The sequence below is a fragment of the Sciurus vulgaris genome (assembly GCF_902686455.1).
Source record: "Sciurus vulgaris genome assembly, chromosome: 14".
In the NCBI taxonomy this organism is placed as follows: Eukaryota; Metazoa; Chordata; class Mammalia; order Rodentia; family Sciuridae; genus Sciurus; species Sciurus vulgaris.
In genome coordinates, this window is record NC_136475.1 from 98,815,714 (window position 1) to 98,840,051 (window position 24,338).

Consider the following 24,338-nt stretch of genomic DNA (forward strand, 5'->3'; position numbering starts at 1 on the left):
CGTGCTCCTGGGGTCCAGGGAGTTTGATATGAGCTTCTATACCAGGTGAGAGCAGAGTGTCCCAGGGGGAATCCTCCCAGGACCTGCAGAGAAGGCATCCTGGTCCCCTCTGTGTGCAGGTGGGAGTGCACTACCCGTCCCACTGTGTGGAGGTGGGAGTGCACTACCCGTCCCACTGTGTGCAGGTGGGAGTGCACTACCCGTCCCACTGTGTGCAGGTGGGAGTGCACTACCCGTCCCACTGTGTGCAGGTGGGAGTGCACTACCCGTCCCACTGTGTGCAGGTGTGAGTGCACTACCCGTCCCACTGTGTGCAGGTGGGAGTGCACTACCCGTCCCACTGTGTGCAGGTGGGAGTGCACTACCCGTCCCACTGTGTGCAGGTGGGAGTGCATTACCTGTTCCACTGTGAGGAGGTGGGATTGCTCCTCTCCCCACAGGCCCTTCCCTGCAGGATTCCAGGGGCCTGTGGCGCCATGGTCGTTTTGGTGAGTCGGTCACCTATCTGCCCCCTCAAGCTCTCTGCTATCTGCTCTCCTCGACATGTGTTAATTTTTATTTATTTTCTCGATGTGAAATTAATAGTAGAGTTTTCAAATGCCACTCTGGGTCTGAGGCTGTGTCCCCTTCTGATAGTTGGCTTCACCTGTTGGAGATTCCTGCACCCAGGACTACCTGCTCAGGGACCCCACCTCAGGAACAGGCCAGCAGGGATGTGTCCGGGTCTCAGCCACTGACCTCCTGTGCAGTAACTAGCCACAGTCTCTAGAACTCTGGAAGAGGTGCTGCCTAGCAGAGGGGAAGTCACCCTATGGGATAAGCACATCATCCTACCTTGAAGTTAGATGCATGGCAGTTACCGAAGAAAAGCAAAACTCCCCTGCACAAAAAACAGGAACCCAGGAAGCAGAGGGAGGGTAAAAAGAAAACATCTAAATATATGCTTTGTGTTCAAAAATGTCCTTGTGTGTGTCATTTTTGTTACGTAATATGTGGCTCTTCTCTTTCTGTGTTTTTCTGTTTCATGACATACTGTGGTGCTAAACAGTATTGCCTGAGATCACAACTAAGGATACTTGAGTTAGGAGAAGCCAGAAGGATTCGAGGCTTTTCAGACAAGTCTTGGAGTCTTCCGGCACCTCCACCCTCTACCCACTGTCCCCACCAACCCTAGCCCACTGACCTGCATCTCCGCTGGTGCTTCCCTGGGTGGGCTTGGGGTACAGTGCCAGTCCTTCCTCTGCTGGTGCTGGCCTCTTTGGGGGCCAAAGTGCTGATGTACTTCTGCTCCATTAGCTCCTCACTGCTCCTCTGAGCGCCTGTCAGGCACAATGCTTATGGCTGGCACTGTGTCCTCCAGCTTCTTCCTCGTGTTTCTGAGACTTTCTGAGTGTCCCAGAGGCTGGAGCACCATGGAGATGCAGCCAACTTTTTCTTTTTCTACCTGAAGTGCAGTTCTCTCACTCATCTCTGGACCCGTTTTCCTCGTGGCATGGAATGAAGAGAACCATGCCTGATTGCAGAGTGGGATCCCCGTGCTGACTGCAGGGGTCTTCAGGCGTTTCTCTCAGGTTCCAGGTCTACGTAGTCAAGTCATCTGCAGTCAGAGATGGTCTTCGCTCTTCCTTTCCAAATCCATTCCTGGAATTATGATGTTGGACTAATGCCGGCAGCATGGTAATAAATAATTAAAACAAATGCTCTTCAGGCTTCTGCTAGCGTGCAAGAGAGCTGGAGTGGTCCCGGGCACAGAGGCCTCTGTATGCAGGATGTCACGTTAGGGAAGCATCGTCTTTTAAACAGTTGTTGGATTCTGCAAATATTTCATTGAATTTTTTGTACCAGTATCACTTAGTGGAAGTAATGTGTAGTTATGTTCCATTCTTTGTTTTGGGGACCAATGTCTCACACTTAAATAAAGATAATCTGGAAGGTGATACTTTTCCATGATAATTTAGGTGGCATTGGGATACGAGCTTTGTGACGTCCACAGGACCCCTGCTAGATACTCGGCCTGCTGCCCTCTGGGTGGAGCTCTGTTTTGATTCTGTTAAGGTTGTTCATTTAAACCTTCGGTCACCACTGGTCAGTCCGTTGTTCATTTAAACCTTCGGTCACCACTGGTCAGTCTTGCAAAGCTGAGCCAGAATGTCTTTGGGGACTCCCTGTGTCTGCTTGGGATCTTTGGAACATTACTTCCCTGGGAGAGCATGACATTTTATACACTCTCTGATGGCAGGACCAGGACTGAGCATTGTGTGTGTAGGCGGGGCTAGAGCTGGGGTTTCAGCTGGGGAGACCGCACCGAGGGGGACCAATGGCTCCTGAGCAACAGAAGACACAGGCTTTTATGGATGTGTAGGGTGGGCAAAGGGCCAGTACTTTTCCACCTGCCCAGGGGCAGGGTTCCAAAACACGTTTGTTCTGCACAAGACTCATGCCACGCACCCAGTGGTGGTCACGGTCAGCTTGTCCTGGGCTCACTCTTGCAGCTTCACCCCAGGTCCTGGGCAAACTTCCTGGCCTTAGCTCAAGCTGGGCTTTGCAACGGGGCTGAAGGATGTTGTGTGCAGGTGCTGCTGGGTTAGCTCAGGGGCGAGGTGGAAGAAAAGGCACGCTGGCTGTAGCGGGTACTCAACATGCAGAGCCCGTGGAACCTGCCCCAGAGGTGCAGGCAGCAAAGCGGACCGTCATGGTATGAAGGCGGGTGCAGGCATGTTCTTCCTGCCCAGGCACCCTGGCATGTCAGCAGGTCCAAGTGGGGTCAGTGTGCCCAGCATAAGTGGCCTCAGGTCCCTGAAGACTCGCCTAGCCACCGTCTTACTCACACCCCACCAGGCAGCAAAGCCAGGGGGCCAGAAAACGCACCGCCCAGCTGTGGGACCCGCAGATTCATGAACTTTAATGAAAAAAAAGCAAAAGAAAGAGGAAGGGCAGAGAGTGTGAGCGGCAGGCCCATTCCTCAGTGGATGACGGCCTCCCTCCAGAACCTTCTGTTCAGGAGGCACCTCCCCACTGCAGCCACAGGGCAAAGCCCACAACTGCCCTGCTGGTGAAGGCATCAGCACCTGGGCAGACCCAGGGGTGATTGGTGGTGGGTCTGCTCGCTAGTGGGGACGGGAGCAGCACCTGGGCATGACTCAGGCCCGCTGCTGAGCATGGGCCTGGCAGAGCAGTGTGCTGGGCTGGGGTGCTGCAGACGCTATCCGGGCAGCTGGGCTCTGATGTCTGGTGGGAGGGCCACCGGGGACAGTGGAGAAGGGGCTTGACATGGGCCAGGAGGCTGGAGGCGTTGAGAAGGCAGCAGCACTGTGGCCAGTGTGTGCATCACACTCATGGACACCCTAGGCAGTAGGCCAGGTTGGGTAGGCCAGGCTAACCCGACTTCCCTGGGCAGTGCTGCAGTGGGGGCTGAGCATGTCGGCAGAGCCCCAGGCTCCTCTGGTCCAGTGCAGGCCTGGCCCTGGGGCAGGTGTGATAGGGCCCAGTTTCCTCAGGAGAAATCAGGGTCAAACTCAGCACAAAATGCCACCCTGTGAGATATCTGGGATCCGTGTGGCATATTCCTCCGGCGAATGCTGGAGGGTGGGTGTGACAGCTCTTGTATCAGGAGAGGCCAGGGGGTCCACACTGCAGGTAGGCAACCGTTCTCAGTAGGCCATGGGCTCGACTCTGTGAAGGCAAAGCAGGGCTGAGGACAGCCCTCAGGAGGCTCCTTCCTGGCAGATGTGGCTGCAGCCTGCCTTGGAATGGATTCCGAAAGCCCCTGTTTCCAAGGACACCATGTCCTAAGGCAGTGCTGCTAAGGCTGGGCTTGCACTCAAGGAAAATGGCAGATGAGAAAGTGAGGCGCCTGTCCCTGGCTGCCCTCCTGGCCTCCTCAAGGTGGGCGGCACCCAGGCCCTCCCAGCCAGGAGGCGGCTGTGGGCTGCAGTGTCTCCCCTTTGGGAGAATCACGGTGGGGGCCCAGCTGGGGCAGGTGTGATGTTCTGGGCCCGAGGGGCGAGGGACAGGAATGGAAGAATCGCTTCTCCGGCTCATCAGAGGCTGGCTTGGACATTCTGCGCCTTCTCTGTGAAGAAGGAACCTGCCATGGCACGCGTCTCTCCATCAATATGCTCTCTAACCTGAGACGTGGCTTCCCGTCTCACGGGACTTGTGCCCAGGTGAGGCAGAGCAGTGGACTTGGGGACAGTGAGAGGTCACTGTGAACGAGCAGACCTGGGCTGTTGCTTCACATCTGTGGCTCTCAGTGCTGACGTCCCTATGAGTTGACCTTCCTCCCCATGAACCAGAGAAGTACTTTCAAGTAGAACAGACGCTTTGCTATAAGCCAGTTTTAGACGGGCAGGGTCTTTGCAGAGTTTCTGCCTGGACGTGGGAGCCATGCAGACAAGTCCACCAGGCCTGGCTCACTCTTTCAGCTCTGGGCTTCATGTTTGGGACAGGTCATATCTCAGTGGACAGTTCCTGGGCAGACACTGACCTGCTGGGCTTTGCACCCTCTGCTGTCAGGCTTGGGAATCTGGCCAGGGGTGGACTCCAGCCCTGTTCTGAAGAGGCCAGGCTGGCCTGCAGCTGCTTCTATTCACTGCAGGGTGTAGCTCCAGGTTTAAGCTTGTCATTAACTTCCTCCCTTTTTCAAAGACAAATGGGGAGCTGAATTTGCACATGGTGACATTAAAAACCTCGGAAAGGAGTGAATGATGTTCCTCAGTGTGTGAAGGCTAATCAGTGGAGGAGGGAAGGCTGGCGGGCATCGAGGCAAACCTGCAGCTCTTGGCCAGAAAGCCGCCATCGCCTGGCCCCCCACCAGCTCCGCCATGTGGCTGGGCCTGAAACACACTGGCGGCTGCAGACACGTCATGGACCCCGTTTCTCTACGTTCTCAGGAAGCTGATGAGCCACGTCCCACAGGAGCAAGTTGGAACAGCAAAAGGGACTCTGTTTTCCCAAATAAGTTTTAAAATATTTAAGGAAGAAATGAACAAAACTGAATAGAACAAAGTGATCGCAGGGGCCCTTCCTGCTGTTCCAGTCATCTCCCCACTGATTTCGCAAGAAACCCCAATTTCGTCAAGTTAAAAAATATCTGTTGCTTAACAAACCCTTCCTCCCCATATTCCAGGAGTGGGAGTGAGTACCAGAGAAGGAGGCGGCGGGCAGCACCACCAGCTCCTGCGGCTCAGTGGCTTCTGCCCACTGCACTCCCGTCAGAGGCCGGGCCAGCGGGGTCCCTGTGTATGCCCTCCACCTGCCACCTAAGGAGCAGAGGCTCTGCCCTTCCTCACCAGGTGGACCCGCAGCCCCCAGCTGAACTGGCTGTCAGGGAGCACACCTCACCTGGTGCCTGAGGAGGAGGGCCGGGGCCCTGCTTCCTGGAAAGAAGCCCCCCAGGAAGAAGCCAGGGCCACTCCCACCACCCCAGGCCCGGGGGCAGGGGCAGAGCCTCGCTGCACAGCCTCGCTCAGCTCTAGGATCTTCCACCCAGAGTGGCCCTTGACCGTGAGTCACGGGTTCCCAATAGTTCCCAGGAGGGTGGACAAAGTGCAGACATCCCAGACCACGATCACGTCCAGAACCTGAGCTCTGTGCGACTGGCTCAGGGGAGAGCACTTTGGAAAAAGGAAAGGGCAAGAGAGGAGAAGAAGGGCGGAGAGCGCGAGCGGGAGGCCCACTCCGCGGCCCAGTGCCGTGCACCTGCTCCCGCCACCAGGCCTGCCGGCAGCCAGCCGCAAGCCCTCCTGGTCTGTGAGTATGGCGTGAGCACCGTGCCCCTGAAGAGTCCGTCGCCGGGCTTCCTGGCACCAGCCCCGCCTGGCGATGTGGTCTCGCTCCAGCCAGCGCTGCCTGACATGCTGGCTCCCACGGCGTGTCTCTGGCAGGTTTGGGCTCTGCTCCCCGTTCCCAGGTCCAGATGTGCAACGTCCGCCTCCCCTTCAGACTCCAAGCACCCCGGAAGCACAGCTGCCTTCAGCTATTCGAAGTTCATAGCGTTGAGTCAGAACGACAACGCTCAAGAAGTGACCGGGCACGAGAAGCACAGAGCAAAGTGTTCACCACCTGACAAGGTCACCCCCGTTGCTGCAGGAAGTCGGAAGACCCCATCCCTGCAGAGTCCCACAGCCCCAGGAAAGGCACCCAGTTCTTCCTCCAAAGAGCAGGCTTCCTGTCGAACTGGAGATTTTGAGGTGACAGCACAAACCATTTCCAATAAAACAATTATACTTGATAGCTCTAAGTTCAAATGTCTGTCATGTATAAATCCTGGGCACACTGCAGAAATATAATGTAACATTCTCAAGTTAAAACACAAATGTGGAAAGAAGTTTCAAGTTAAAGTTACATTGGACTCTCTTAAAAAGTGATAGCTTTGATTATTCTTTTAGACAAAGTGGGAGGAAATTCTGACATTATAGTCAGTGCTCAGATTTTGTTGATATTATTTGTGCTAATGTGGAAAAATTGATACAATATGTTACAATTAGTACAATGTATTTATATTTTAAGGGAAAACACTTTTTCTTATTGTAAAAGCATTTTTGTTCAGTTATAGAAAATTAATAATGAAAGTAAACTAAAACAAAAAACAGAAAACCCTGAACTCACTGCCTCACCGTCCAGAAATAATTGTTGGTAAATTTTGGGTGTGTATATTCTTTGAGATTTTGACAATTTGTACACGCTGAAGTTTTCAGATAGGATTACTCTCGTAATCCTGGTTTTCAACACTTTTCCAAGTATACTGTCAACATTTTCCAAGTCAGCGTCTATCACATTAGTTACCCTCTGAGGCTCTGCCGTGCAGACTGGGGCAGGAGACTCTGCAGGCGCAGTGGAGATCATGTGAGGGATTTCCGTGGGTGAGGAACCTCGGGCGGCCTCAGCCTCCTGACCACAGCTGGCAGCCCTGTGTCACCTGGCATGAGGAAGGGGACCTGCGGGCGCCCTGCAGAACCAAGTCTGTCAGGCCTAAGTGGGAAGGAGCACAGCCCAGCACTATGGCAGCCCCTGCAAAGCCCAACTAAGTGGGGCATGAGCTGAGGCCGAGCAGGTGAGGTCCCCACCTCCGAGACTGGATCACTTGTTAGGTAGTCACAGAAATCAGGTGATAGAAGAGGCAGCCAGGTGCACCAGGGGCTCTCGCAGTGCCACAGGCTGCTAGAGTTGAGCACATCACCCTTGAACATGCATCTGGGGGAAGAAGTGACAAAAGCAAGGTAAAGCCACAGCTCTCTTGGCACATGTGGAGCGGAAGTGAAACAGAAAACCCATTGCAGAAAGAAGACAGGCAGGAGGGGGAAGCCTGCCCGTGGCTGGTGGGAGCAAGGAACTTGGAACACAGAGGTGCTGAGGAAGCCCATGGCTCAGCCTGAGTTACTTCTGCACATTAGGTTCATTTTGGAAGCAGAAAAGAGGAAATAGCAAAGGACACGAAATCAAGGCATGAACGCAGAGGTCCGGCTCTGCATGCTGCTCTAGCAGAGCTCAGGCGTGTGGCAAGGCCCCCGTGCGCCCAGCTCACCTCACCATGAGGAACACAGAAGCATCCAGCCTGTCTCCATGGCAGAGGCCAGTCCAGCAACCCAGGTCACGTGTGGATGTAAAGCCAGGCTTCTGGCCTTTGGTCAGCTCAGGTCAGCATGAACTTTCCTGCCCAGAACTCATGAACCTTGCTCAAAGGTGCAACTCAAACAGGAGAAGAACACTCCTGCACCCACACTGGAGCCTTTACGAGTCCAGGAGCCAGTACCAACACTGCTCAAAAGGAGACTCAGTCGCGCAGTGTGCTCCCAGGCCAGTTGCGACGGCACAGGAATTTGCTATTATGGGCTGCGGGGAGTTGAGGCACATCTTCCCCTCAGGTCCACCAGCTTGGCTCCTTCGGCAGCCCTTCCTTTTCTTTCAGTGTCTTGCAGCTTATCGACGTGGCCACAGTGTATTTTTGCCTTGGCAGCTGGGTCCCTGTGAATAGCGCAGCCAGCTGCACACTGTGCAGACAATGTGCCAACAAGCAAGGCGGGCCGGGACCAAGCGGGAGCCCATTTAGCCACTCCACTCCGCTCTGCGTCAGCAGATGTCCCTGACAAGAGGGACGGAAATACAGTCTCTTGGGCAAGCTCATGCCCAGCAGGTCCTCATGGGAGGGTGTGGGCATGGACAAGGTGAACTGCGTGGGGGCAGGTATCAAGTCCCTGCAAGCTGAGGAGGAGCACTATGGCTTACTGTCAGAGGAAGAGGAGCAGGGAGTTTCCTTCCTGTTCCTGAGCAGACTTGGGGAGCACCACTGGGCCACTTCTGGGGCATGCCAGAATGTCCCTTATCACTCAGCAAATGTCTGCATGCCTCCGCTGCCACCCAAGTGCATGTGCACAGTAGCCCAAGTTCAAACAGCACCTGAGGAAACCTGGGAAGGTCACATTCTGCTGAATGCACAGCCTGCTATGAGCGGTTCACACTCCCGATCTCAGCTGCCCAGTTAAAACTGACTGTAGCAGATGCCCACCTCCAGGGTTCTGGGATGATGTAGCACAGGTCAAACATGGAGCATCTGGAGAGAGGCAAGCTGCCAAATGATCTGGTGGTCACTGCTATTTTCTCAGAGGTTCTAGTCTCAGGACTGGATTGACTGACGGGCATGGGAACTTGGAGAGGTTGAGCGAAGAGGTGGCTTGTCACCCAGTAGCCCTAGCACCATGCCGACTCATTCATCAGCCCGCTCTGGTTCACATACATAAAGCCTTGTGCCTGGCGTGTGGCATTGACTGTCCTCACCAAGTCATCTTCAGATGACCTCTGGAGAAGCCAAGGGAATCACGGATTCAGTTTGTCACTTAAGTTGGTCTGTAGCTTATATTTAATGAGGAAGTTAGCACAATTTCAGTCTTTGTAATTAGAACAGAAAATCTCTCTGGCAAGCCTCTGACCTCTGGACCAAGCAACCTGGCTGCAGGTTGAGGCACTATGGGGCAACCCTTGCTCCTACTGAAAACCTGGACACATTTTCTTTTCTTTTGGACACTGTACAGGAAGATGCTGCTGCTCATGGTGCTGAGTCTGAAAACACAGAAGGTGAGGACAGTGGTGCAGGGTCTGTCGTCCACTCTGCCTTCCACTGCTGGTCTGGTCCACCTGCTGCTGAGTATCTAGGGCCATGGTGCTTCCTGGAAAGGCAGCCTGGTGCTCGGTTGACTCAGGGTGATTGCAGCATCAGAAGGCTGCACTCTGCCGACTGGAATGATTCAGAGTCGTCTGCAGGCTCACGGCTTGGGGGCAGGAGGCGGTCGCTGCGTCATGGACATGACTACACTTCTAACCCTCTATGAGCTCAATGCCCTCACAGTGGAAGGAAGTGCTTCTATTTCTTTTCTTGGAAAAAAGAGCAAATTAATAAAAATTTTGAACCTCAGCATTTCTTAAAGCAACAGTGGGATTTGTTTAGTTAGACTCTTCTTTTTGCCAGTAAGACTTTGCTTCCCAGGCAAGCCCTGAGGGTGACCAGCCAAGGGATCTGGAGCCCCACACCCTGTGCTGTGGCAGTGGCTCGCCAGTCCTTCCGCAGACCTAGGTGTTACTCTGTTGCACAAGAAGGCCTGTGAGTCCAGGCCTTTTTCCAAGCATGTCCTAGGAGAACCCAGTCTTCCCAGAGGATTCTGGTGAGAATAGCCATCCTGCTGTTCTCTAGTGGTTTGTTTGTTAGCTTGTTTGCTCCCTGACAGGAGAAAACCTTGCCAGTAGCCGCCTGCACTTGAGGCTGTGTGGAGCTGGTGGGATCACTCTCTGGCTCCACCTGGGCTTATGCCCTCACATCCAGACTGGCAGGCTCACCCTGCAGGGCCTCTGCACTAGCGTCCTGCAGAGGGGGCTTCTGAGGCTGAGATGAACAGCCAACAGGGACTTCCTGCCTCCAGCCCTCATGCACTGATGCACCTCTGCCTGCACACGTGCTCTGGGAGCCTCACCTATGGGGGCATCTGGGAGGAGGTGCATTGGCTCAGTGCACTGTCCACCACCAGTGGTCCTGCTCACTTTCACTCTCCACTACAGAGACCGTCCCACTGGCCCACCTGAGTCATGTACCACATGCAACCCCATATCCAGAAGCCTAGGTGCTGTGGGAGGCTGGGCGATTTAAATCCCTTGAGCTTTGGGATTCACCCTCTAAAGTGGGCAGCGACACCCCTCAGAGTAGGTGGGAGAACTTCCCACTTCCTGGGGTCTGGAAAGGTCCTACCAAATCTCCACGCAATGACCCTGAGCCAGCCAAGGAAGCCCTTGGCCTTGTAGTTGCATTGCTGCTGAGGCAAGAGGTTAAGACCCAAGTAGAGCATATCTGCACTCTCCACTTGGTCCACCCTGGGACTCTACAGCTGTGTCCTCCGTGGATGCCAAATGAAAACAAGGCCGAAGCACCAGAGAGTGACTTCCCAGGAAAGCAGGGTGACTGGCATTTCCTCCACCCCCACCAGCAGGAGATGTGGGTTGCAGGCCTCAGATCTGCTGCAAGTGAGCTTCTACAGGGATTTGCTGGGTCAATACCTTGTGTTTTTAAAGGTGACTCATGGTCCTCTCTCCCCAGTATGCTTGGCTTGTGAGTTGGATTTTGTAGACTGCTGTGTGGAGTAGATAAAGCTGCATTTGGCACCTACCTGGGTTGGGATCCTGACTGTCTCTTTCACCTGTGGCGGAACCTCTCCTGCAGAGGAGGAATGTGGGAATCCACCAGGGCCACCACACCTGCAGGCCATTCGGGGGGCATTGCAGATTCAAGGGCAGAGATGTTTCAGGTGGGTTTATCAGGAGAGCACTGATCTCTGTACCACCTTGTCCAAAATAACCCACTCCCCTGAGAGCTGTGTCATCACCACATGGTGATTTCTGTGACTAGCAGTGCTCTGTTCTGAAAACCAAGCATGCCCACTTTCTGCCTCTCTATGGAAATTGTCCCATACAAGTTAATGCTAAGTGGCTCCTGAAGCTGTTTCAAATCTGGGAAACCAGGAATTGGCTGTGACCAGGCTAGGGGCTTCAATGCATCTGTCAAGTGCCAAGGGCCAAAGGCATGTCTGTTTTGCTATCCTGCTGCTGAACAGCTCTGGCCAGGCTGTTGCATCACAAGATGGCAGGTGGCCCTGGAGCTGGCTGTGGGTGCAGGAGGGAAGACACCAGAAGAGCCGTCCCTCCAACAGGGCCAGTGTCTGTGAAGTGGATGTCTCAGTGCTGTGCCGTGGCACGAAGGGGTGGAGCTCAGTCCTGTGGAGGCCTCTCAGCCCCAGGGTCCTCCCGTGCACCCCACAAGCCAGGACCAGGCCGCACCTGCAGGATGGCAGCAGTGGACAGCTGTCCCACCGGCTTGAGTGTCGTGACTGTTTGAAGCAGACAGGTATTGGGGGAAAACAATGACCTTATTTTTGAAGATGCCTCGTCTCAAAGCTTCAAAGGGCTCCCATCAATATTCAAGTGTGACTCCTGCAGGATGTGACCGGCTGTAAGGTGAGGGCACAGTGAGTCAGCCTGTGATTCATCTCCTGTCTAGAAGTGAAAGTGGACCTGTCCTCATGCTGTGCCAACGAGGCAGCCTGCTCAGTGACCAGCACGTCCATCAGACCTAATCACAGTTCAGAGCATGAGCCATGGGACTGCCCCTCCGTGCAGTGTGACTGCACCACACTGTCCAGCTCAGACATCCTCCTGACTCAGAGCCCGCACAGCTGAGCCAGGCGGGGCCAGGCCAGAGGGCAGAGCCTCCCGCTTCCCACGAACTCCTTCAGGAAGAAAGCCTCTTCCTCCAGAGATTGCTTCCTATAGATGTGCAGTGAGTCAGTGGTGATACTTCTGAAATTCCGCACAGGTTTTGAAGTCTCTGATGATTTACAAAACCCGAGTTCCTGCATTCCAGCATATGTGTGTGTATGTGTGTGTGTGTGTGGTCTGAGACAGAGACTGCACACTCCCAGCCTTCAGCTCTTCAAACCTGAAGTTTCTTTGTTCTCAGTTCCATCCAGCTGCTGGTCAGACACACTGGCCTCAGCGTCAAGGAGCCTCAGCAGCCCACAGTCATCGCAGGGACAGGAAGTCATTCCTTCATTTCCTTGTGCCCAGGGTCTTCTGCGTAGCCACACACCTATGGATCTTAGGACACCATCCTGACCCGAAGTCTGGGCTGTCCTCCCCACGGGCCACCAAAGGACTTCTCTAGTCAGGAATAGGCAGTGGAAGCACAAATCAATATCTGCTGTTGGTTAGATGCTCTTGTGACACATGGAACCTGCCTGATGCTAAATGAGCAAGCTCTTCAATGACAATGTGGCAACTGAGAACCAGAACCTGAATCCACGACCCTCCTGCCAAGCCGACCCAAACGTTGAGAGAATGCACATAAAATTGTATTCATTTCTTCACCCCACAAAATCATCCTGCAGTACATTGCACCAGGGAGAGCTGCCTCAACAGCCCAGGTCCTGCTGACCACATGGGGCGGCTCTGGTGAGGACGTGGGTCAGGTGCTCCCAGGCTGAGGGTGCGGGCTAGGCCTAATGGACATTCCTTAGGTGGGTGCCTGGCACTCACAATGCAGAGCCGAGAGGATCCCAGGGAGGGTTTCGTACCTGCACATGATACATGGTGTATCAGCATTCGTACCACACACGTGCCCACCACACACAAGCACACCGCAGGCTAGCACCACATGAACACACCATGCACATGCATGATGGCATATGAAAGAACACTACCAACACACGTACTACACAAACAACACAGAGTCACATGCCACACGTCACACACAGGCATGCCATGCACATGTGCACCATGCACACTCATCTCAAGCACCATACAGTGCACACCACACAGGTATACAAAGCTTGTGCACATGTATGTGAGTACAGGCCCTATGCTACAAGCACACCATGACCTGCTACGAGTATGCACAATCATAATACACATAACACTCACCACACCACACACATACACACAACTACACCATATACACCCAGACCAGCATACACATGTACACATATAGCCACACCATATATACCCCACACCATGCACACCCCACACCAGCATTCACACATGCACACACAGCCACACCCACACCAGCATGCATATGTGCACACACAGCCCACCATGTACACCCCACGCCAGCATACATATGTCCACACACATATCCACACCATGTACACCCACACACACTCCAGCATACATATGTACACACACCAAATCCCTGCTGTAGTTTAAGCTCAGCTGATTCCCATTTCTTCATCTGAGAAACAGAGTCAATACTGAGGCTCCAGCTTAGGCCCCGGGGACACTGCTGTGGTCAGACCAACCTGGGTCCATTGCTTGTTGCAAGGAGAATACATCTCACCAGGGGCCCAGCAGGGACTTGGTGAGAAGGGTGCAGGGCTCATGTCTTTGGCTGTGAATGTGGAGGCTGGAAACCACAGTGTACACATCTCTCTATCTCTGTGGCCAGGCGTCCATATTCAGCTTGACTGGGCTCTGCTTGGGCCCAGAAGCTCCTGTGAGGCTGGACTATGCTTCTTTCACCTGAGGCCCGACTGGGGAAGAACAGGCTTCCCGACTCTGCAGAGTGCCTGCAGGTCCCCATCCTTTGCCTGGCCCTTCCTGATGAGTGGCAGAGCCTCCGGGTGGGAAGCCAACAGCCCAGGTCCTGCTGACCACATGGGGCGGCTCTGGTGAGGACGTGGACACCCAGGCAGCTGGACACCCTGGAGTCCCCTGCAGTGCCACTGGGCAGCTCCTGTTTCCTCACGCTCGCCTCCCCAGGGTGGTTGCCCACTTCATGGAGCCCAGGCAGAGAAACTGCCTTGTATGCGCGCTCCTGCTGAGGCAGATGCTCAGTGTCTGCCTGGCTGCCATGTCCCCCTGGGTCAGGAGCAGCTGGACCTCACACTCCCGGGAGCAGACTCTGCTGGATGCAGAAATGTACTGCCAGGTCTGTCTGCCAGGAGGGGGTGCAGGGCAGTCTGGAGGAAGTGGCTTGCCCTGTGGGGAGCACCATCAGCAAGTGGGGCCACTCCATGACGGGCATCCGATTACCTTCCTAAGAGTCAGGAGGAGCAGTGCTGGAGGGACTGGCCATTGTTGGAAGCATCCAGACTGGAGTGGGCAGTTGTGGGGCTGGTGCTGTGCTGGGCAGTTCTCGTTTTGTCTGGGGCCAGAGAGGCAGAAGGGCTCTGTCTACTTCCACTCCTCAGGGGCACAGGTCTAACTGGTCTGAGTGAACCCCACAGCGCTCGGGGTGCTGGCCAGCGCCAACTTGACACAGCTTCCTGCCCCTCGGTCCTCACCCTCCCAGGGCCATGTGCAGACCTCTCCCAGGCCCCTCAGTCCTGGAACAGGAGGCCTCGGTGGGGCCTGTTCTGCCTCCATCCTCGGATCAGACTCCAGAGCGTCACTCCCGCCTGGGTTCTGTCCAGCAGTGCTGCAGCCCTGCTTCAGCCCTGGCACGGAGACCAGGGCCCCTGGTCCACACGCAGAGGGAGGCTGGAGGTGGACTCTGGGACTGGAGTAGATGAGGTGTGACCTTGCCCGTCCCCATCCCCTGATGTGGTGGCGCTGCCCCAAAGCACTCTGGCCAGTGGCCTGTGTGTGTCCAGTTCTCCTGAGCTGCAGCCGCCAGTGCTTATATTTCCCATGGTGCATGCCTCTCACTACCACCACCTGAGGCCTTTCCAGACGGCGCTGCCAGCTCCTGTCAGCTGCCGTTCCAGCCTCTGATTGTTTGCAATGTCCTAGTAAACAGAAGTGCATGTTTAATACAGCCCTTTACCAGCACTGCTTTGGGTCTTGCTCTTTAGGTCTGGTTTCCAAAGGTCTCAGTCCCTCTGGGTCCCCCAGATGTGTGGCCAAGCTGCCTGCTCCAGGTTCCTGTTGCCATGAGTGCACACCATTGCATAATGAGGGGTCTGGGCGTGGCTGCACAGCGCAATCTTGTCCCTCTCGCAGGACTGGCATCTGCTTGCTGACGGGGGTTGGGACTCACCTCCCCGCACAGGGGCATCCCTGTCACTCTGCACCCGCTGACCGAGTGGCTTCCCACCCGGAGGCTCTGCCACTCATCAGTGTACCGTCTGCTTGTGAAGGAGGCGCCCTTTCCCTTGCCCTGTGTCCAGCCCAGAGCCTTGTCCTCACCATCTTAGCTACAGAGGATTTACATCAAGTCTGCGTTGTTCCAAATTTGTTCTACAGGATTTAATGAACTTCGTGGGTTATCTTAAGGTCTTACATCAAACTCATAGGACATTTTTAAGAAAACTGGCATATTTGCAATGACCATTTCAATTGAATCAGTTTGTCCTTGATTTTTTTCTATAGTATATTCTGGATTTCTGAATCACAGTCTCCTGCATCTTCTCTTAGATGCATTGTTCAGGCTTGATTTTTAATGACACTCTAAAGGTAGATCTTAAATTTCATTTTCTTGTCTCATGTTTCTGGAGTATAGAATCGAGGTGGATAGTCCACACTGACCTGTACTCAGTGCCGAGCCGAATGCGGTCACTGATTTTGAGTGGGATTTGCTATGCACACTGCCTTGGATCTCGGCCTTCTCCTCCAGGCCTTCGTGTCATCTCTTCCCTCATGCTGCTGGCTGATCACATCCATGATGGCCACCGTGGACTTTCTGCTCCCGCTCTGCGTCCAGGTGGTTGTGCTCCACGTTCACCACGACTCACAACTGTGCCCTTCGTTTTTGCAGGTTTGCTTCTTTGGACTCAGGAGTCCCTTTATTCCAAGGGAAGCACAGCCCCTTCAGCGTTAAAAGCAACTTCCCGAGGTAGTGATGACTCACGCCTATCATCCTAGCTACCTGGGAGGCTGAAGCAAGAGTGGGTAGCTGTTTCAGGTTTTTGCAGTGCTGGGGATCGAACCCAGGGCCTTGTGCATGCCAGGCAAGCACTCTGCCACTGAGCCAGAGCCCCAGAAGCTAGAACAAAATAAAGAAAAAAAAGCAGGGCGGACACAGAGGACTCCATGAAAGTAGAAGGGAGATGAGTGGATCAGAGGAAAGGGTTTGAGGGAGGAGGAGGAAGGAAGGGAAGGGAGGAAGGGTAGCATGAAAATGAGCACACTGGGCTATGTACATAGGTGACTGTCCCACAGTGAACCCCACATTTATGGGTTCTATAAAATAGCAATTAAAAACAAACCTGTAAGTAAATAGAAGGAAGACCAATAGGGAATGGGGGAAGGAGAGGGAGGAGGGGAGGGAACGAGGGAGCACTGGAGACCGAAGAGTCACACTCACGCTGCAAGGTCACCTCAACCACTGTGAGGTGGGGCATCATGCTCCAGTGAAAGCAGCTTCCTGGTAACAGCTCTTCTGCCTCCAGAACCTCCTTCTGCTGGAAAAGGGAAAGACAACCCCAGGCCACAGCACCCCAGGGGCTGACGCTGTTCTGCCAGCACAGCGCACTGCATTTTGCACGCACGTCTCTGGCTCGATTCTGTGGATCCCAGTGCTTCCAGGGGACCACTGGAGACACCGTCCAGCTGCTTCTCCCAGTCGATTGAGCACATGAAATTCATGTTCTCTCTCTCATCCTCTGTCCATTCCTCTGTAGGTGGTGGCTGGGTCCAGCCAGCTGAGATGCAGGCAGCTCCCTGGCTGGGCTACAGGGAACAGGTTTGCACGTCTTTCTTGTGGTGTGGCCATGGTGGGTCAGGATACACGTGCTGTGCTGTCTCAAATGCTCTTTCCTGTACCAATCTCTGTGCGACCTGGTGACTGCCACCTGTCGGGATGTTCAGCTGGCCTCATCCTGGCTGGGTTTTAGTCTGCCTTTGTGTTGGTGACCGAGGGCTGTGTTGTAGAGCAAGCAGCTCATGGAAGCCCACACCCAACTCTGAAAGCACACGAGGCGTCTGCTGGAGTCACGTGACCAGAGCAGGCTCCTGGGACTTGCACTTGGTTCTAAGCAAGGGCCTCTGTGTCCGGCCCTGGGGACCGCTGGGTCTGCTGTCGGTGCAGCCAAGACGATTTTGGAGTGCGTGTTTTTACACCTTGCTACTTTCACCAGGTAAGGGATGTCTTTCCTAAATACATGGAGCTGGATGATTTTTTTCCCAAATCTGAACTAGCAGCATAATAGTGGGTCATTTTTAGCCCTGATGAAAATTTATATCCTTAATTTGTAGAATTTAAGTAACTGGCATCTAATGAGATTACTGGTATGTTTAGATGTGAGTCTGTCCGGTTCCTATATTTGACTCTGTTTTCCTTCTACGTTCCTTTTCTCCTCATTTCTTTACTTGTGTTAGGTTAATTTGGCTTATCCCCCTTTTAAACATAAATTAGCTTATTAAAGATCTGTTTCTTTAGACTCAGGAATCCCTTTATTCCAAGGGAAATGGAATCCTTTACTGTTCTTTGAAGAATTATCACAGTGCCAATGTGGAATACTTCCTCAACCCACTAACACAATCTGAACCAGTAATACCTGCCAAGTAATTGGAGCACCCCTGGTGACCCATGTGCCAGGCTGTCTTGCTCTCTCGACCTTTGGGGGGCATGCATGATTCTCTCTATACGTACATGGCATCTGTCTGGATGTGTGCGTCTGTGTGAATGTCCACTGAGTGTGTGTTTGTGTGCACAGACGCACAGAGGTCTGTGCCGACCCCAGTGGTCCTGTGGCCATCCATGTGGCCGTCTGCCTGACCCCAGCTCTCTTCTGCCTGCGTCCTTGGCCTCGTTAGATGCACTGTCCTCTCTGGAAGGGCTTCCCTGCTGTGGAGCACTGCTGCGGTTGCTGAGGTTGCTGCAGCTCTGCTCCTGCACTTGGTGCCCGGGCAGCTCTGGGAGCGCCAGGTACCCCCACTCCTTGAAAGAGCTCGGAGCAGGCGGCAACCCTCAGGAGCGGGCCTCAGGCTCTCTTCTCGGCTGCGCTGGCACACTGCCACAGACGTGGTATCTTTATCTTGTCCTGTTAAGGTGGTTGAGCATCAGGGCCAATGGCTCCATGTCCTTCTGTTCCAGAACAATCCAAGCATTATTTCACGTATTTGTGCTTCACCGTCTTCCCTCTCCTCTGAGAATTGCAACTGCACATTCTCCTGTGCTCCCAGCCACTGCCTGCATCCCTGTTCCTTCTGTCTGCCCTCACTCTGAATGTTTCCATGTTTGCGAATTCCCTTGTGAACTGAGTCTCATCTCATTAAATCTAGGCACTGAATGCTTATTTTAAAATATGACATTTTTTAGCACTAGGACTACCATTTTATAGTTTCTGATTCTCTGCTAAAGTTCTTCGCTCTATGTAAATTCTTTTATATATCAACCATAGTTATTTTAAGTCTATATTTGAGAATTCCTTGACCCGGCCTCCTGAGGATCTGGGTTTTTCTGACTCTTCCTGCATGCCTGGACACTCTTGACGCAGGGCCCTGTATTCTAGGTAGACACTCTTGAGACAAATTCCAAGCTCTAGATGAATCTTCCCTCCATTAGAAGTCAGTTTGCCTCAGACGTGCACCCTGAAGGACAGATTATCTTTATGTGTGTGATAATGGGTTATACCACTGGATCTTTTATTTTCACTTTGAAACAGGGTTTTCTAAGCTGCCGTATGGTCCTTGAACTTGCGTCCTTCCTGCCTCAGCCCCCAGAGTCAGCAGGATTGCAAGTGTGGCCTCCGCGCCTGGCTGGTCGATGGTCTTGGCAGGATCTGGGGATGAGGGAACCAGGAGCTTGGCTGCCCACCTGCTCCCCTATTTCCAGGGAGCAGTCTTTGAAAGCCCTGGGAAAGGCTCGCCTGCGTTCCAGTGGCCTGCTCCATGAAGAGACCCAAGCCCAGCATCATCCCTCACCTCCTTCCAGACCTTGGAAGCCTCTGTTCTGGCTTTCGGTTCCCTGGAACTGGCAATTGCTGCCAACAACGGCACTTGGATGCGGGTTCACCAATGTGTTCTCTTATTCTCCTGGAAGTGGGTCCTGCACATGCCCCGGACCCTCGGAACTCTCTGGAATGTTCCGCCAGATTACCAGAAACATTATGTCCAGCTTTCTAAGTGCTCCCAGACTAGAAGCTTGGCCTGTGGCCATGGGGAGGAGTGGATTTCCTTGAACACCATTTGGACACAACTTTCCTCCCCCGTCCAGGCCTCTGTGAGGCCCTCTTTCCAGGGTTCTGGGGAACCAGCCTTTCCCAGCTGGAGCCTCCTCCTACCACATATTCCCAAAATTCAGACAAAGTGCTCTTCCTGAGTCTAACACCCTCCTTTTCTCTGACTTCAGAACCCACCATTGAGAAAGGGGAAGGCCCTAGTGAGGTGGGGGAGAGCTGAGTCAGCGGGGCAGTGTTTCTCACGGCCAGTCCTGGCCTGGCCTCTGACCCCTTTCCTAGTGAGAGAGACCTCTGCCTTCTCCCAGGCTCTTCTGCAGGTGACCTCTGAAGAAGGGCACTGGTCTTCCACTGCCCAGGGTGAGGACAGAGCTTCCCTCGTGCAGTGGACACACCCTGGGATCCAACTTGCCAGGAGACAAGCAAGAGCGGATCTGAGCTGGAGAGTTGCTTGACTCCACACGCCAGAGGCTGTGAGAGCATCTTAGTCCAGGCTGCCCCTGAGGTTGTGCTTCTAAAGGACTTTGTTATTAGTGTGACCTTCCCAAAGGCGGCTTTAGTCTCTTGAGTGCTCTGAACCGGGTGCCCTGAGGCAGCTCTGCCCTCTCTCAGTGCAAGTCCTCTTGCTGTGTCTGCTTACTACCCAGAGCTCATCTGCGTTCACCAATATCTTTCTTAGCCCAGCTGGAAGCCCCACACAGCAGGGAGCAGACAGGCTGCCCCTGAGGTCAACACGAATGGCAGCAAGCCACGTGTTCCCATGTCTGACTGTTCTGCCTGATGGGCAGGAGCTATGTGAAGGTGACCAGTGTACATGACACCCTTGGCTTCTCCCATGTCCCCACCCAGACATCACACTTGCTGGGTCCCTAGGTTCCAGGATCATCCTGTGACCAGATGATCCTGGGTCTTCTCTCCTCCTACCACACCGTGAACTGACCTGGAATCCACAACATTGGGGGGCATAAAACTCTGTAGTTCAAAGAGCTCCCCTCCACCCTCCTCGTCTGTGATGGCAGGACATGATGATCTCATGGAGCCCACCTCCACCCTCCTCCTCAGTGATGGTATGACCTAAATCTCTTGGAGTCCACCTCCAACCTGCTCCTCAGTGGTATGACCGGAGTCTCATGGAATCCACCTCCACCCTCCTCCTCAGTAATGGTATAACCCGAGTCTCATGGAGTCCACCTCCAACCTCCTCCTCAGTGGTTATGACCTGAGTCTCGTGGAGTCCACCTCCACCCTCCTCATCTGTGCACAGTATCATGTCATCACTCACCCAACTTGCCAGCCAATGTCCTGTGGGCCGTTTTATGGCAGTTGGCAAGATGATGTGTGTGGTGCTGGAACTGAGGAGTTTAACACGTGTGCTGTGTTCTGTCCAAGCAGAATGGATATCTTTCCTATATGCTTGCACTAGCCAGGATATACACGATGCATCTGACAGATGTGTTCTGGACCCACCACTGCTGCTCTGGAACCAGTCTTCTCTGACCCTCTCTGCAGGTGAAGGCTGTTGACTGTGTCCTCACTCATTGTGTTGAGGTTTCTATTGACTTCTTAGTTGGCCTTGTTTTCTTTGACCTCCACTTAGCAATGCTTGGAAATTCACTCCTCAGTAGAGGTACCCTTCTGGGCAGAGACTCATGTTTGGTGGAAATGGAACAGGAATTATGGCAGGCACCTCAGTCTCCTTCCTCAAGAGTGGCCTTTTTAGTTTTCTAGGGTTGATGAGCATGCCTGTGCAGCACAGGGACACAAGCTCACCTTTCCTATGTGAACAGACCGAGGGGGGACCAGCAGACATTGTAAATATCAAGCATTGCAGTGCTTGGTTCACATGAACCTCATATCAAGCACTTGTGGAGACCTTAGTTTGAATTTGGCAAGGGAACAATAGAAACCAATTAAGTTATTACTGCAGTGCGCATCATCTTTAAATTTCAGCTTTGCACTTAACTAAAAAATTGCATAAGTTTCTCATTTGCCAGTATTTACTGTTCTTATTTTTATTTTATGATTATTTTCCTAGGAATCTTAGTGACAGGGACTGTCTCTTCTAAAATTAAATTTTATAATTACTTCCAGAGCCATGGTGGAAAAAAACAACAATCAGCCTAGGAGCCTAAAAAAACCACCATCTTTCTCTAAAAGGCGGGGCTGGTCTCATGCTGTCCTACAAGGGTTGTGGAAGAACGGTGGACCAGGATGCAGGTCCCACAGTGCTCAACTAGAGACAGGACTCTGAGCACACCTCTTACATTCTTTGAGCTGAAGTTATCTTACTTGTGAAGTAGAAATATTTTAAAAACTCTAACCTGTGTGATAACCTTGTTTAAAGGTAGGGTCACATAGCATGTTTGAGTGCATTTTAGATGAAGTCATAAGGCATGCACACATGGCTTCTCATCTGCACTCAGAGCTGAATGGACCTGGTCCCCTGGATACAATGACTTGCTGCTGCTCCTCTGCCACTGCAGGCCTTCAACCAAGAGCATCTGCCAAGGTCTCCTGTGCACAGAGGCAGATCTACCTCATTCCCAGTAGGTTTTCTACCAAATCTCAGAGAATTTCTTATTACGTGCTTTTTACAAAAAAAGAAAAACAATGGACTATTAAGTCATCTATTTTTGTTTATTTTTTTAAATGGACAGTTTAGATTGGGTATATTGTGGTGTTCAACATAATGTTTGGATATATGTATACATTATGGAATAAATTTTTATTAAGCTTGATTTTGAAACTTAAAAGAATTTGTGCGTGTGTGTATGTGGTTGCTTTTGCTCAATATTGTCTTACAAAACTACTCCTTTCATTGTACCCACATTTTGATGAACTTATTGTCCTGTGGTGTTCCATTCTATTGATGCCAATTTACTCAAAACTACCATGATGACCACTGAGTTGCCAGGAGCTGGGCACCAGATATGCTGTGAAGATGTTCTGGACCCTCTGTTCTGCTAATGCCTGGGTGACCCCTGCTGTGATGGGGGCTGTGGTTCTGGCCCGGCAGCAGGAGCCACAGCCCAGGGCTTGCTGGACTCTGGGAGCACTTGAGTGGCACATTGTGACTGTCTCAGCCTTCCCTTCCTGGTGAGAATGGACACGTGGCACATTGTGACTGTCTCAGCCTTCCCCTCCTGGTGAGAATGGACACGTGGCACATTGTGACTGTCTCAGCCTTCCTCTCCTGGTGAGAACGGACACGTGGCACATTGTGACTGTCTCAGCCTTCCCCTCCTGGTGAGAACGGGCAAGTGGCACATTGTGACTGCCTCAGCCTTCCCCTCCTGGTGAGAATGGACACGTGGCACATTGTGACGGTCTCAGCCTTCCCCTCCTGGTGAGAACGGGCAAGTGGCACATTGTGACTGTCTCAGCCTTCCCCTCCTGGTGAGAATGGACACGTGGCACATTGTGACCGTCTCAGCCTTCCCCTCCTGGTGAGAATGGACACGTGGCACATTGTGACCGTCTCAGCCTTCCCCTCCTGGTGAGAATGGACACGTGGCACATTGTGACCGTCTCAGCCTTCCCCTCCTGGTGAGAATGGACACGTGGCACATTGTGACCGTCTCAGCCTTCCCCTCCTGGTGAGAACGGACACGTGGCACATTGTGACTCTCTCAGCCTTCCCCTCCTGGTGAGAACGGACACGTGGCACATTGTGACTCTCTCAGCCTTCACCTCCTGGTGAGAACGGACACGTGGCACATTGCGACTGTCTCATGCTTTCCCCTCCTGGTGAGAACGGACATGTGGCACATTGTGACTGTCTCAGCCTTCCCCTCCTGGTGAGAACGGACACGTGGCACATTGTGACTGTCTCAGCCTTCACCTCCTGGTGAGAAGGTGAGAATGGACACGTGGCACATTGTGACTGTCTGAGCCTTCCCCTCCTGGTGAGAACGGACACGTGGCACATTGTGACTGTCTCAGCCTTCCCCTCCTGGTGAGAACGGACACGTGGCACATTGTGACTGTCTCAGCCTTCCCCTCCTGGTGAGAACGGACACGTGGCACATTGTGACTGTCTCAGCCTTCCCCTCCTGGTGAGAACGGACACGTGGCACATTGTGACTGTCTCAGCCTTCCCCTCCTGGTGAGAACGGACACGTGGCACATTGTGACTGTCTCAGCCTTCCCCTCCTGGTGAGAATGGACACGTGGCACATTGTGACTGTCTCAGCTTTCCCCTCCTGGTGAGAACGGACACGTGGCACATTGTGACTGTCTCATGCCTTCCCCTCCTGGTGAGAACGGACACGTGGCACATTGTGACTGTCTCATGCCTTCCCCTCTGGTAAGAATTGGCACGTGGTGTGGGTTGACCTGTTGCTTGTTGAATTCTTACTTATCTGTCCAGGCACTACTTTAAGGTTTTTTTTTGAGTGGTTTATTTAGACCCTGGTGGTCACAAGTATGGTCAGCAGCTCTGTGGTCCTGCTCTCCCTGCTGCATGCTGTCCTGTGGAATGAAGCTTCCACTTTTATTTCAAGTTAAAATATTGTCCTCAATTACTATATGCTATTTTATTTTAAGGTTAATGTGACAATGAGCAGAATTTGGAATGATTGAATCAAGCTAACATTGTCTTTTTTGTAGTGAAAACTTTGGAAATTACTCTCGTCATGTTGAAACACGAGCAGATTATTAACCCTGGTGACCAGGCTGTCCAGTAGATAAGGAAAACTTTCTCCTCCTAAGTGAGGCCTGGACCCTTTGACCAAGGTCTCCTCACCTGCCCACCTGCCTTGGTGCCCAGGATGGTGCCCAGCTTCCCCCTGTGCTACTAGCAGCTCAACTCTGGATTCCAGGCGTGAGTGAGGCCAGGCAGCACTGTGTCCTGTGAAGATTTGGCAGGTGTGCCCTCCAGAGGCATTGGAGAGGCTCCCTGCGACGGCCGTCCATCTTGACCCTAGACTGTGTCCACCGGAGGCTGCTGGTTGGTGGAGGAGTCCACCTTCCTTATCTTCCTGGGAACTCCACGCTGGCCCCACCCCCTGCAGCTGCTGCGGTGTCCTGTGTCACAACCTGGAAGCCAGTGTGTGCGTGTGTTTCTCCTGGGCCTTCCTTTGTCATGCCTGAGCCTGGCACAGTCATTGAGGCCTTGTGCAGTGCCCCAGCCTCCCCACAGCTGGAGACGCCTCAGTCACAGAGCCTATTGTCCCGTGGCCAGTGTGCTCCGCTACAGCATCACATGTGTGCCGAGACAGGCAGGGCTCCCGTGTGCGGAGCTGAGTCCAG